The sequence below is a fragment of the Chlamydotis macqueenii genome, chromosome 7, assembly GCF_036417535.1.
Source record: "Chlamydotis macqueenii isolate bChlMac1 chromosome 7, bChlMac1.mat, whole genome shotgun sequence".
NCBI classification, from domain to species: Eukaryota; Metazoa; Chordata; class Aves; order Otidiformes; family Otididae; genus Chlamydotis; species Chlamydotis macqueenii.
In genome coordinates, this window is record NC_141562.1 from 3153201 (window position 1) to 3165166 (window position 11966).

Genomic DNA, 11966 nt, shown 5'->3' on the forward strand with positions numbered 1-11966 from the left:
TTAGTCTCTCTAAACAGCCTTACTTATTTTTTAAAAAGTGATAAATATGAACAAGACAATGTCAGCTGTTAATCCACATTACTTTTTGACTATATGGATATTCCCCCCAAAATGTATCACGTACTATTAAAAAGTAGGGTGCTAGGAATCTGGGTGATATGTCTCTTACATGTGCTTTGCTAGCACCTATTTACATGTCAATCAGCTGTCACTGAGGGGACAGTCTGCAGATCATGGAAATGCTCCCTTCCCCTTCCTAAGCACAAATCCTGCCCTTCCTTGCCCACTAGACTCATGGAGCTTGGGAAACTTCTTCCTCCTTCAGCACTCTGTTAGAAAGGGAGATGAATGAAAAGCTGTGCAGCTGCCTTTCCCCAGCCTTGTCTCCTTCTGGCTTTTAGGCCACAGAGGGCAAAACATTAAATAAATATCCAGTGATCATGTCCTCAGGTGTTGCACTCAAGATGCTCTGAAACTATGGCAAGATTGATATTACTTAAATTTGGAAGCTGTGTCAGAGCTCATTGATTTCTAATCCAAGACATCAAACAAAAGAAACTGCTTTGACAGGTAAGTGAGCTGTTTCTGGGCTGACAGAGGACAAGATGTGTGTGGGATCCTCTTTCCTGTACAGAAAGTTCTCAAGCGACTCTTGTGTTGTTAGGGCTTTCTCACCTTTCTTCAAAGGAAATTCATCTGTCTTCCTGGGCTGACTTCTTTTAAATGAGACTCCTGCTCCTCAGCTAATTTCCAATGCCATTTTCAGACAGAGATAGTCCAGCTGTTTGCTGAGTCTGTAGAGGTGCTCTGTCTAAATGACATCCTCTAGTATGAAAGGCTTGTGCTACACAAGCAAGACGACCGCTGTTTGGTCTTATCAGTCAATTCACATTTTCACACAAGTAATATTTTTTGTCAGTGGTGGCCATGATTTCCATTTAATTCATTTTGTACTATCTGATCACCAACAAAATCCCTGAGCTCATTTGTCATCATGATATTTATAATGACAGCCTTTGCATGGAGCATGAGTACCAGAGAGAAACTGTGCAAGAACGGCTATGGTTTCCTGAAAGGGGAATGATTTCAATTTGGAGATTAAAAAATAGGCAAAAAAAATCTCTTCACCTAGTTAGGAAAATAATTGATTCCTTTATGTGTAATATTTACTGTCTGCTCACTCTCATCACAGAATTATGCTATATATCCTTACCCTAGCTCTGTGGACTACCATCAGGATGTGGATCTTTACTTCTACCTAGTCCTCCTGTGACTGCTGAAACTTGTAAAAATCACGATTAGAAGCAAGTTCCCCATGAGCCAGCAAACTATGGATGCAGTCAATGTATATATCCATGAACATAGCAGCAGATTTTGCCATCTCAGAGTCATGAAAATCTGTATATTGCAACAGCATTGCCCAGAAGATAGTCTGTATTATCCAGTAAAGCAAACAGACTTACAGAAAATGTAAGTTAAATCATATATGTACTGTAATGACTTTACATTTGTTTTAAAAAATATATTTACAAATAATAAAACTTTTAATTACCAGAAGGATGACATTTCTTTGAAGACCTGATTATGCTACCGTGATTCTTTGTGAAAATGTCTTCAGAAGAAAAGTCTGAGAATTAAAATTAATAGTTCTACTGGATACTATAAATGGTAACTTAACTATAGTGGCACTGATGTTCTGGCTCCTGAGATGATATCATGCTATAGATACCTGATGTGTGACTAGGACTCCCAGGACCTACAACAATAGACATAATAACACATTATTACCTATGACTAAGTTTGTTTTTTCAGCTTACAGAAGTAATACTGCCAATAATCTTCCCAAATTCTGTGCCTTCTCTCTCTGATACCGTTGCCTACTATCTGACACTGAGCTCTGTGTCCTGTCTGTGCAGGAAGAGATGACTTTAATTACAAATTTGGTTTATTACTGCTATTTTAATGTAACAATCCTGATGGTTTTACAGTGTGTACTCACTTGATCCTCACTTGAGGCATAGGGACATAGGGAAGAAGGAGATGTTACAAAGCAAGCACTTATCTGCTTGTAGTGATCCCAGGGTAAAGGAAATAGGAAGAAAGTAGTCTGGGACAGTTATGCAGCTGAAACTCAGTGCAGCAGAAATATATGCAAAGCAATTTTAAGCAATGATATTCTGATTCTCAAAGTACAGTACAGGTCGAAGAAAGTTATGTGCATAAGCACAGGCTTAATAAGGCGATAGGATAAGCTAGTGGAAACGCTGATACGTTAATAGAATACTGACACAGATTAGTTTGTCCAGCTCTGGTATCCTACTGGTCATCTTGCAAGATGAGAATGTAGTAATGGGCTGTCATTGGTAGTTCTGCAAATTATCTTTGGCATGTTGCATGAGTTATGCAGTGACTGCTGGGTGCTTCTAAGGATCTTGTTTCTCTTTGTGCTCATGATAAGGCAAATGCCTAAATGAACAATGCATTTCAGTATCTCTTTCCCAAGTTATTTTTGGCTACTTAGAGCTTCTTTCCTCTATGTTCTTCATTTGTTAGTGTTGAATGCTTTGCACTACTTTGTAACTGTTGGTGTATTTTTTACTACTGTCTTGCTGGTAGTTATCAAGAATGTTATACATTAATGCTATTGGACTGAATGCTCAGGGGTACAAGAGGATACAAATATCGGGTTTTTTTGGTTAATGACAGCAATTCCTAGACTGTTTAAGCTGGAAGATGAAGATGAGGAAAAGCACTAAGCATGGTTATGTTCAGATTATTTATTTTAATTATCATGGGATGTTGAGTTATAAACTACATTAGTAATGCCTGCATTAAACTGATACTGAATTTTAAATTAAACAGTCAAAAACATAATGAAAATTAGAACTACTATGCGGTGAAAAAATATTTTAATAGAGTTGTCATTAGCTTATTGAGGGAGATTGTTTATCTCTGTAGGCATCTAGCTCATAGTAGCTACTTCTGAAAATTTGATTTGCAAAATCTCTCTGGAGACTCTAGTCTGACCCTGGTGGCTGTCTAACTGGCTGTGTTTCAGTACACTTCAGGATGAAATGGGACAACTGAACACAGTGTAATATGCAGAGCTATCTACCTTCCCTTCCCCATCAAATAGATGATGCATTACAGATTTTTGTCATGCTTTTGGTCAGGAAACAAATAAGGTGGTGACTAGCAAAGACAGAATAATGTGTGTCATGGGGCAATGTGGTTTTATTTGAGTATAGCGAGTTTCATATTTTCGGGGGACCCTGGTATGCAAGATCACATCGTGGGGTGTGCAGGCTGGCAGTTTGCAAGACTCTGCAGATCTCTCTTGAGATGTCAGAATTCCCTGGCATGAGGTGTTGGCTTCCCTAATATAAAACAAAGCCCTGGAACATCTACCGTTCCAACATCCGCCACAGTCTGGAAGAGCTGCATTAACCAAAATAAAAAAAACTCAGAAGTGTAAGGAGTTGCATTGCAGGTACAGTGAAAGTTATTAGCATGATGATAGCTTGTGTACAAGGGACCAAAGGGCTGAAAAATGAAAACAGCTCCATATGTTTTTGGCAAAGAGAGTCAAAGTAGAAAATCACAATTTCTTATTGTATTTAGTACACAAGGTGTATGTTCCCTTGGTTGGCTTGCTTAGATTTCCAGTACAAGACACTTCACTAAAAACAGTGAAAAACTGCCATGATTTTAATCTGTACTTATCCATATTTTTTTCCTAGTCCATCAGTGGTTAGAATACCTTCTGTTGTAGCTCACCCACACTCTAACTGCCTATGTAGTATAGCACTGAAAGTGATTCCATTACATACTATTTGGGGCCTCATATTTATTATCTTGCAGCATCAATCATGCTCAGTTTGCAAGCAAAATAAACTATTTTTACTTTAAATGCCAATTCTGAAAATTTGACTTGGGAACTGGGAATAACAGTTTCTTTTTGGAACCATATTTTTATCCTGGCAATAAAAGTTGAGAATTGGCAGAAATTTCTGTATCTCTGTTGAAGAAATTCTCTAGTCCAAAGTCTAAATAGAGAACATATTTCAAAATAGTATGGATTATGTGTGAAATAAAAGGATTGTGCTCCAGTCAGTATGGTATTTCAGAGCCAGTAGAGCTACAATAATAAAAAGTGCTAAAATGTATTTGTATCAATCAAGTGAGCAGATCGAATTTAGGCTAGAAGAGATAGACAAATTCTGTTCTGTTACTTTGGTTTAAGTCTTTTATTATTCCATTGATTTAAACTGAGTTTCTGTGGACTTATGCCAGGGTAACTGTGATCACATTCAAGTCTGTGAAGTAAAACTCAGCATTGACATGAATGATGATCTAAATTACACTACTTGATCATTTATAATGTCTTTTTGATCAACCAACACTTGATGGACTTCTTATGAATGCTATTCACGTGCTGGCGTGTTTTGACCCACACTACTGTCTAGCATATGTAGGCATTTATTCCAGGCTGTATTTTACCAAATTTGACTTCAAGCGGGCCACTTCAACCTCCTTTTTGCCTTGTACTCTAAGAGTGTTGTGTGGTTTAACAGAATTTGGACTGAAGGTTGAAGGACAGCAAGAATTAAAGAAGAGAGATAAAGATGATAGGATAGAGAATAAGATGAAAAGTCTGCAAAATCTGTTTAATTTTTAAAACACACCAAATAGTGTCTTTAGAAGCTCTTCTGTCATATGCTTTGCATATATTAGAAACCCGAATGTAATATTTATCTTAAATGGAGACCTCCATTGAAGCACTTTGATTTGCTTCTTTGAGAAGGGTTTGGTTGTTTTTTTTCCTCAGGTCTCAGTGAGTAGTTTTTTTGGATGAGATGGACTGTTTTGCTGAATTAAAAAGCAAAGAAATAGAACTGCTCATAGGAAGATTTGTATTTCTGTTATTTACTGATGTGATACTATTACTGGACTAAATGCAGAGCTATATGTAAAGAAAAATAACTATGTGCTTAGGCATCAGTCCAACAAAGCAGTCTACAAAAGACTACTCTATTAATTACAAAATATATTGGTCACACTAGCAAGAGCAAGAAGACTGATCAATCCTGCTCGGCAATGAAAAATCAGACAGTGTAAAACACTAGTATGACAACAATGTATAGTTTGGGATCTAAGAAGTGCAATGACAATAACAATAAAAATCCCCATTTATAGGACACTTTATCAAACAAACATCTCAAGGCACCACACAATAAAAACATAAGAAAATGAAATCAAACAGAACTGTGGGCTTGACTGAGGAGAAACCATTGGTCCTTATTCTTAAAAACATGATAAAAAAAACAACCTTCAGCTCTTGAGGTCTAGCATAAAAGTTAGAAATCTGCTTCAGAGGCCTAGTACTAATATCCTGGAGATTATTTGTTTTCTTACTGATTTTCGATTTATTCTGGTGTGGCACAGAATAGGGTGTCTGAATCACTAGATTGAAACTGATTTAGAGAGCATGGTTATCACCTTCTAGTCCAAAAGGTTATTAATGATTGTAGAAATAATGCCTTAGATTTGAGGAATAGTGCAAGAGTTTAGCTCAGATAATTTCTTTAGATATGTTCTATGCTTTTTTGATGTGCCTTCTTCTGTCTTTGCTTCAGATTCATGCAGATGGTTCTAATATATGACCGTACCAAGTCACAAAACAACTCTGTCCTCTTTCCTACTCTGCCAGTCTCGAGTTCCTCTCTATTGATACTGGATTCCTGTCTTGCATCCAACTGCATGATGCAATTATGTCTGTAAACCCAAGTACAAACCTTTTTGTTCATTCTTTGTATGCAAAAGTATGGATCTCAGAGACTGTGTCAATTTTCCTCTTGGCAGATCTGCTAGGTGAAGAGACTTAAATATAGAAAATGTCATCACTAATTACTCATTCCACTGCCCACCAGCATATGAGTTGGGAGGGAAAAGTTCTATTAGTCATTCCTGTGAATTTCTCATAATTCAGACTGAAGCACGTATTAGTTCAATGGGGCTTTCAAAGATAAGGAAAAGATTAATATATGTAAACTAGGACTTTATTGATTCTTTATGTTTCAATACCATAAGCAGATTTCATTAGCAAAAAAAAAGGTAAAGCTAAAATATACACAAAGTTTTAGTGCAGTGACTTCCTGAATAGAAAGGGAAATAATACATAGTTACAAGGCTGGCAAACTTCTTCAGCCAGGCTCTAAGTCCGTATATTTAACATTTGAAAAAACTTTATGTGGAATGTAGTTTTCCCCTTCAAATATCAATTCCTATCATTTGACAGAGTGAATCTGACTGAACCAAGTGCTTCCTGAGGCTGAAGGTCAGCAGATGTGGCTTTACATCTCATCTGTGATACCAGTGCAGCTGGAGAATCCTGTATGCTGAACAGCTGCTACAAGCTTCCTCTGTGCCTGTCCCTTAGATGTAGCATGAGTTGACAACGTATGACCAGTAGCCTTTCAAATTATTCAGGTGGCTGTCTCAACCCTGAAGTGATTGGGAAAGAAGCTGTGGGAGTCTCTGCCAGTTCTCTAGCAAAAAAAAAAAAAAACCAAAACAACCTCAAACAAACAAAAAAAAACCCCAACCAAATAAAAAAAGGCAACTCTCATTTCCATGCTCAGTGGGATGTCTATGTCAACTGGTAGGTGCAATGAATAAGCAATAAGCTCAACAGAGCTTTCCATCAATATCCTTTTCCTCAGGTTCAGCACTCATTGACATTTCTCCCATGTTTGCTTGAACAATCTGTTACTTTCAGTCATCTTTATTGTATGAACCCAGACACTGCGTAGAAAAGATGCTGAGTGAAGAAAGACATCTGTAAAGTCATCACCATTGACGAGTTTCATCAAACCAATCGGTCCAAACTGCATTAACTCTGTTGTGTGAATTCTGTCTGAGAAGCACAGTTCAATCCTGGAAACTGTTCACTAGAAATAGAAGACAGATGACAATCCAAGCAAACAGTGCTTATGCCATGTGACAGTCTAGAAAATAAGCTGGTGATCTGTGCAAAGAGTGCATTCTTTTGTTCAACAGTATAAAACAAATTTTCATGCAGTAAAACCTATAAATAGGTTTGACTTCTCCAAATTCAAAAGTAAATTTCACTTCTGTGGATATTAAATAGAGACACTTGTGAAAGAACAAATCTATTTTACTAAAGGTAATGAATAAACATGCTTTTTTTCAAGACAGCTTAATCACTAAGCTATTAAATTTTTTTTAAAAAAAGTTTTAAAAGTTTGAAACATATTGTAAAATACTAACAATTGAGGCTTTGGACAAGTTTGTAGTAAGCTTTTGTAAAAATGTGGTTGAATTTTATCTAATTTGAAGTCAATGGAAAACCAGAAAGAAAGAGATTCCTGAATGTATTTTGCAGCAGTTTCAAACATTCATTGAATTTATTAAACATTCGTTAACATTCATTAAATACCCTTGCTGGAATATTAGTCACCATCAAGAAGTATTATGCTGACTGCATGTATTGATAGTTGAAATTTTGTCTCTAGACAGATTATAGAGATTACAATAGGTTTTCATTACTTTTCTGATCCAAATACACTGATATGAACAAATTTCTATTAATTTCAGTAACGTGTTAAAGGAAATTACTTTTTGGATCTCTGGGACCATTCGCTAGTTCTGCATCACTGCAGAAGTTTCATGGACGTTTTTTTTACTCTAACTGGTAGGGCATTCTCAGAACAGTAGCAAGTGTAATAAGAAGGGGTGCTCTCAGGTTCTTGCTGAGGTGGGATGGTCATAAAGGAGCAGACCCTGGTCCTCCTGGATGTCTTCTTTGGCTTAGCCATGGTGGATCCAAAATACTGACAAGCAACAGTCAGCCTACATAGGCATGAGGTATCAGCTATTTTAAAAATTAAAATTTGCTTTTTTTTCTAATTTGCACTAGAAAAAAAAAATGCCTCACTGAGGAAGATCTTATAAATAAAATTCAGTTTGATAAAGTTCAGCCTGGGGCAGAACCCCTACTCTAAACTTTCAGTCCTGCTTTACATTCTTTTATTGTATGTCTACAATTAATATACCTTCTTGTGGCTCCGAGGTTATCACCTTGTAAGATCAACGCAAAAGACCACTTTTGCCCCAGCTGGGCTTGATGGAGTGTGCAAACATGCAATGTTTCCTTTTGCAGTCATTCATATCCTGCCATGGTAGTCATACTGTTCTGATGGGATGAAGAAAACCTCAAAAACTTTATCTCCTTCCAAAATGCCAAAAAAATTAGCACATCTAATACTGTTCCTATTTAGTGATGACATTGTCAGAGATCTTTTTGTTTTGAGCTTGAGCATGCTTTGGGCTTGGTCTTTGAGCATGTTCTACACAGTACATGCAATGGCTTAATCACAAGTCCTTTCCATTAATGACAGCTTAAATATGAAAGAGTCCAAGGACTTTCTGCCCCAAAAGAGAAAGCTGTTGTATGTTCAGTTTTAGAAATCTACATTTTAATAATCCTCTACTTTGAAAGGTAGAGGTCCTTTAATGACTGATTTTAATTTGAAAAAAAAGTCTTCTACTTATGACTTTATTAATGTTCACTTTTAACATACCTCCATAAGATCTTATTAATGACAATGAAACATTATGTGCATTGTTTATGATCTGATTTAATGCCATTTTAAAATTAGAAAGTTATGACAACCTGAATCATGTTACAGCTAATAAAAAAAAAATTAGAGGAATCACAGGAGCAAAGGCCCATTTAGAAAGCTGTGTCTCTTTAACGCATAAATATTTATTATTTTATGCTATTTAACAAATCACAGGGACTAATCTTTTAGTTCTTTACTAAGGTCTATACAGGAGGAATGAGATTCAGATTAGATGTATATGAGATACATGGCGCTCTGTATTTGCATTTAAGTCTTACATAAAAATTGTATCTCAAAATGCTTCAAGGAATTGGACACAATTCAACAAATTGACTACAAATTGACATAAGTTGCAGATAAGTAAATTGCCATTTGCTTGTGCAGTTAATAGAACATTTAAAAAGAGGATATCTAAGCAGTAGGTGCTGTGATACATGGCACACCTGTGAGGGCAACTACCCCTAGTTTGGGGTTTGAAAGCCATGGGGATAGACTCCAGGGCATGTGGGTGGGGTAAGGAGGAGAGAGGAATGGGAAGCTGAAGTAGCTAAGAGTCCTTTGAACTAACTCTCTTTATTTTTATATTTTTGTAGCTTTGGTTAATACCAGATGTCATCATTGGCACCAGTATAGAAGAACTAATAAGGGGAAAGAAGAAGGGATGTACACCAAGGGAGAAAAAAAATTTTTTTTTTATTTTTTTTTTTTTGTAATGCATAGGTCCATCAAAACCTGGCAGCCTGCAGTGATGGGAAAGATACATAATATGATAAAGCTTGGTAACCCGCATGTGTGATTGAACAAACCAATGAAGAGATAACATTTGAAAGCTTTACAGCTTGGAAAGCTGTTAGCAAGCTGGTGTCTCCTTCATCATTTTTAATTTTACTTTTACTGCCCTTCATTTGCTTTGACGGGTTGATGTTGCCATGGTGCAGTTGAAATTCTCATAAAAGTGCTGTTACCTTTTCAAGATGGCTATTTTTTCCTAGGGTTTATACCACATTTTACAGTTATGTCAGAAGGTTTACTTGGTTTATGAATTCTCCAAGCTCTGAGACTGCTCTAAAAACTCTGGGTTGCAGTTCAGCTTTTGCTTTTTAATTTGTGAGATTTAACAACCACTACATCAGTGTGTTATATTCCTACATAGTTAGAAAATTCATTTTAAATGTATCCTTTTGTTAATAAGGGTAAATAAAATTTCAGCTTGTCCCTCACCTCTTTGATCTCTAGTTTCTTTATGAAAAAAAAAAAAGGCTTTTTTTTTTTTCTGACTAAATCTATGTGGTTCCTTTTTATACTAATCTCCCAACTTTGAAATTATTTATCTCATGTAGGAAAATAATTTTAAAAGATCTTTCTACTCCTTATGAAATACCATACCCAGTGTTCATAGATATACTCTCATGCTTGCAGTGGAAGTTGATTTATGTCAGGTGTGAATTGATCCCGTGGTGCTTTTGCAACCACCATTAATTTCCCCTTTGCTTGCTCTGTAGCAGTTCAGATTAAGGATCTATGAAGTGAAACTCTTGTCAATGGTGCTGTGAGTTAAGCTTTTTTGCAAGCTGTTTTTTAAAATAAATGTACATGTTTAGATAAATGTGAAAGCCTGTTAGTCATTAAGAACTGTGCTACGTGACCCCTACTCAGTGTGAACAACAGACCAGCTTCACAACTTGAGTGTAACTTTGGGATGGGAGAGGATAGAAAGGGTGAGAAGAAGGTGAAGTATGACCCATTATAAGAAAGGATTCCAGATTTACTTTTACTAGAAAAATTGTTCAGGAAAGATAAGCCCTTTAAGGGCAGTTGATTAAATTTGTTCGTTAATTTCAATTTTGTAATATTGTTTTGGAAGAAAAAGTTAGTTTAATAAGTGAACTGTACCTGGCTTTCATAGCAATACTGGTGCTAAGGGAAGGAAGGAAAGTTTCAGACACAACTCTGTTAAGTGGTATTTATTGCCCTCGGCAGAATTAGAAGCAAAAATTAGAAGCTTTGATTTTGCTATCTCTTCCAAAGAGCCTTCCTGTAAGGCTCTGGGAAAGATATTAAGCAGTGTCATTAAAGGCAGCACAAACTAATCCAGAGACAAATGCAAGTTGCACCTGGACATATTTTTGAATAACAGAAATTTTCAACCTGCTCAGACTTGGTTTGGTCCAATTTCTGGAAACAATGTTTAAATGTCAAATAAGACTCAATAAGCAAACAGAGTAAGATCCAGAATTAGTGTCTTACTACTACAGGCAGTATCAGATACATCAATTCTTGTATGTAAGTACCTTGCTGGAGCAACAATTACGCATAATTTCATGATGCTTTGGGGAAAAAGTAAATAAAATCTCAGATATCTAAATCTCAGGAGACCTACACTGTCTAATGTGTAGTCCAGCTCTAACAGGAACAGCCATTATTAGTGCCTTTCACAGCTTTGCTTTTATTTCCTTCTACTTACCTATTTCACACCATAGTTTACTGACCAGTACTGTCATATATATATATATATATATTATATTTGTGCTTTGCACAAGGACTATTTCCTCACATATGACTGAGTTATAGCCTCTAAGCAGTAGAACAACTCAGTTTTTTCTGGATTTATTATGCACTGAAGTAGTTTGTCACAGATTTGAATGATACATTTTAAATTCTGGAATTTAGAAGAAAGCTTGTGTTTCAAAAAGAGAAGATTAGAAATTTGTATCTAGGTATATGAGTCGTCCAGCTTTAGATCTGATCAGATCATCTGAATAAGGAACTTACAGTTGCTCCCATTTGCACTTGTAATTTAGGGAGGAGTGAAAGGTAAGTCAAAACCAAACGTTCTTGATTCAAAGGTATTATTATAATATGAAGTGATTTTTTTTTCTTCCTAAGTTAATAGCTTTGTTCTCATCACCCTTGCCAGAGTCCCATATAGCTCGGTATTGTTATTTTATTTTAGCTCAATGACAATTTAAATATCTCTGTAATAATGATCTGTCCTTAAAATGTTATCATTCTGGTTTGGTCTCTTGTTAAATACTTTCCTCATTAATTGCCTTTTCATTCAACCAGAAGACTTAGAATGGCAACCACAGCACAGCTGAAAACCAGTTCATTGTATCAGTCACAGACTCTCATAATGGAGCACCTTAATAAGAGCAAGTTCTGTACTTCTTGAAGGCACAAGATAAATTAGGTTCATAGTCCATTATTTGAACAAGGGTATCTGACTTATGGCAAATCTATCTGAGAGAGTATTGTAGAATTGTATTTTATCTTTAATAAATGTGTTTTCTAAAAGTAAGATATTTACTTCTGTTACAGTAA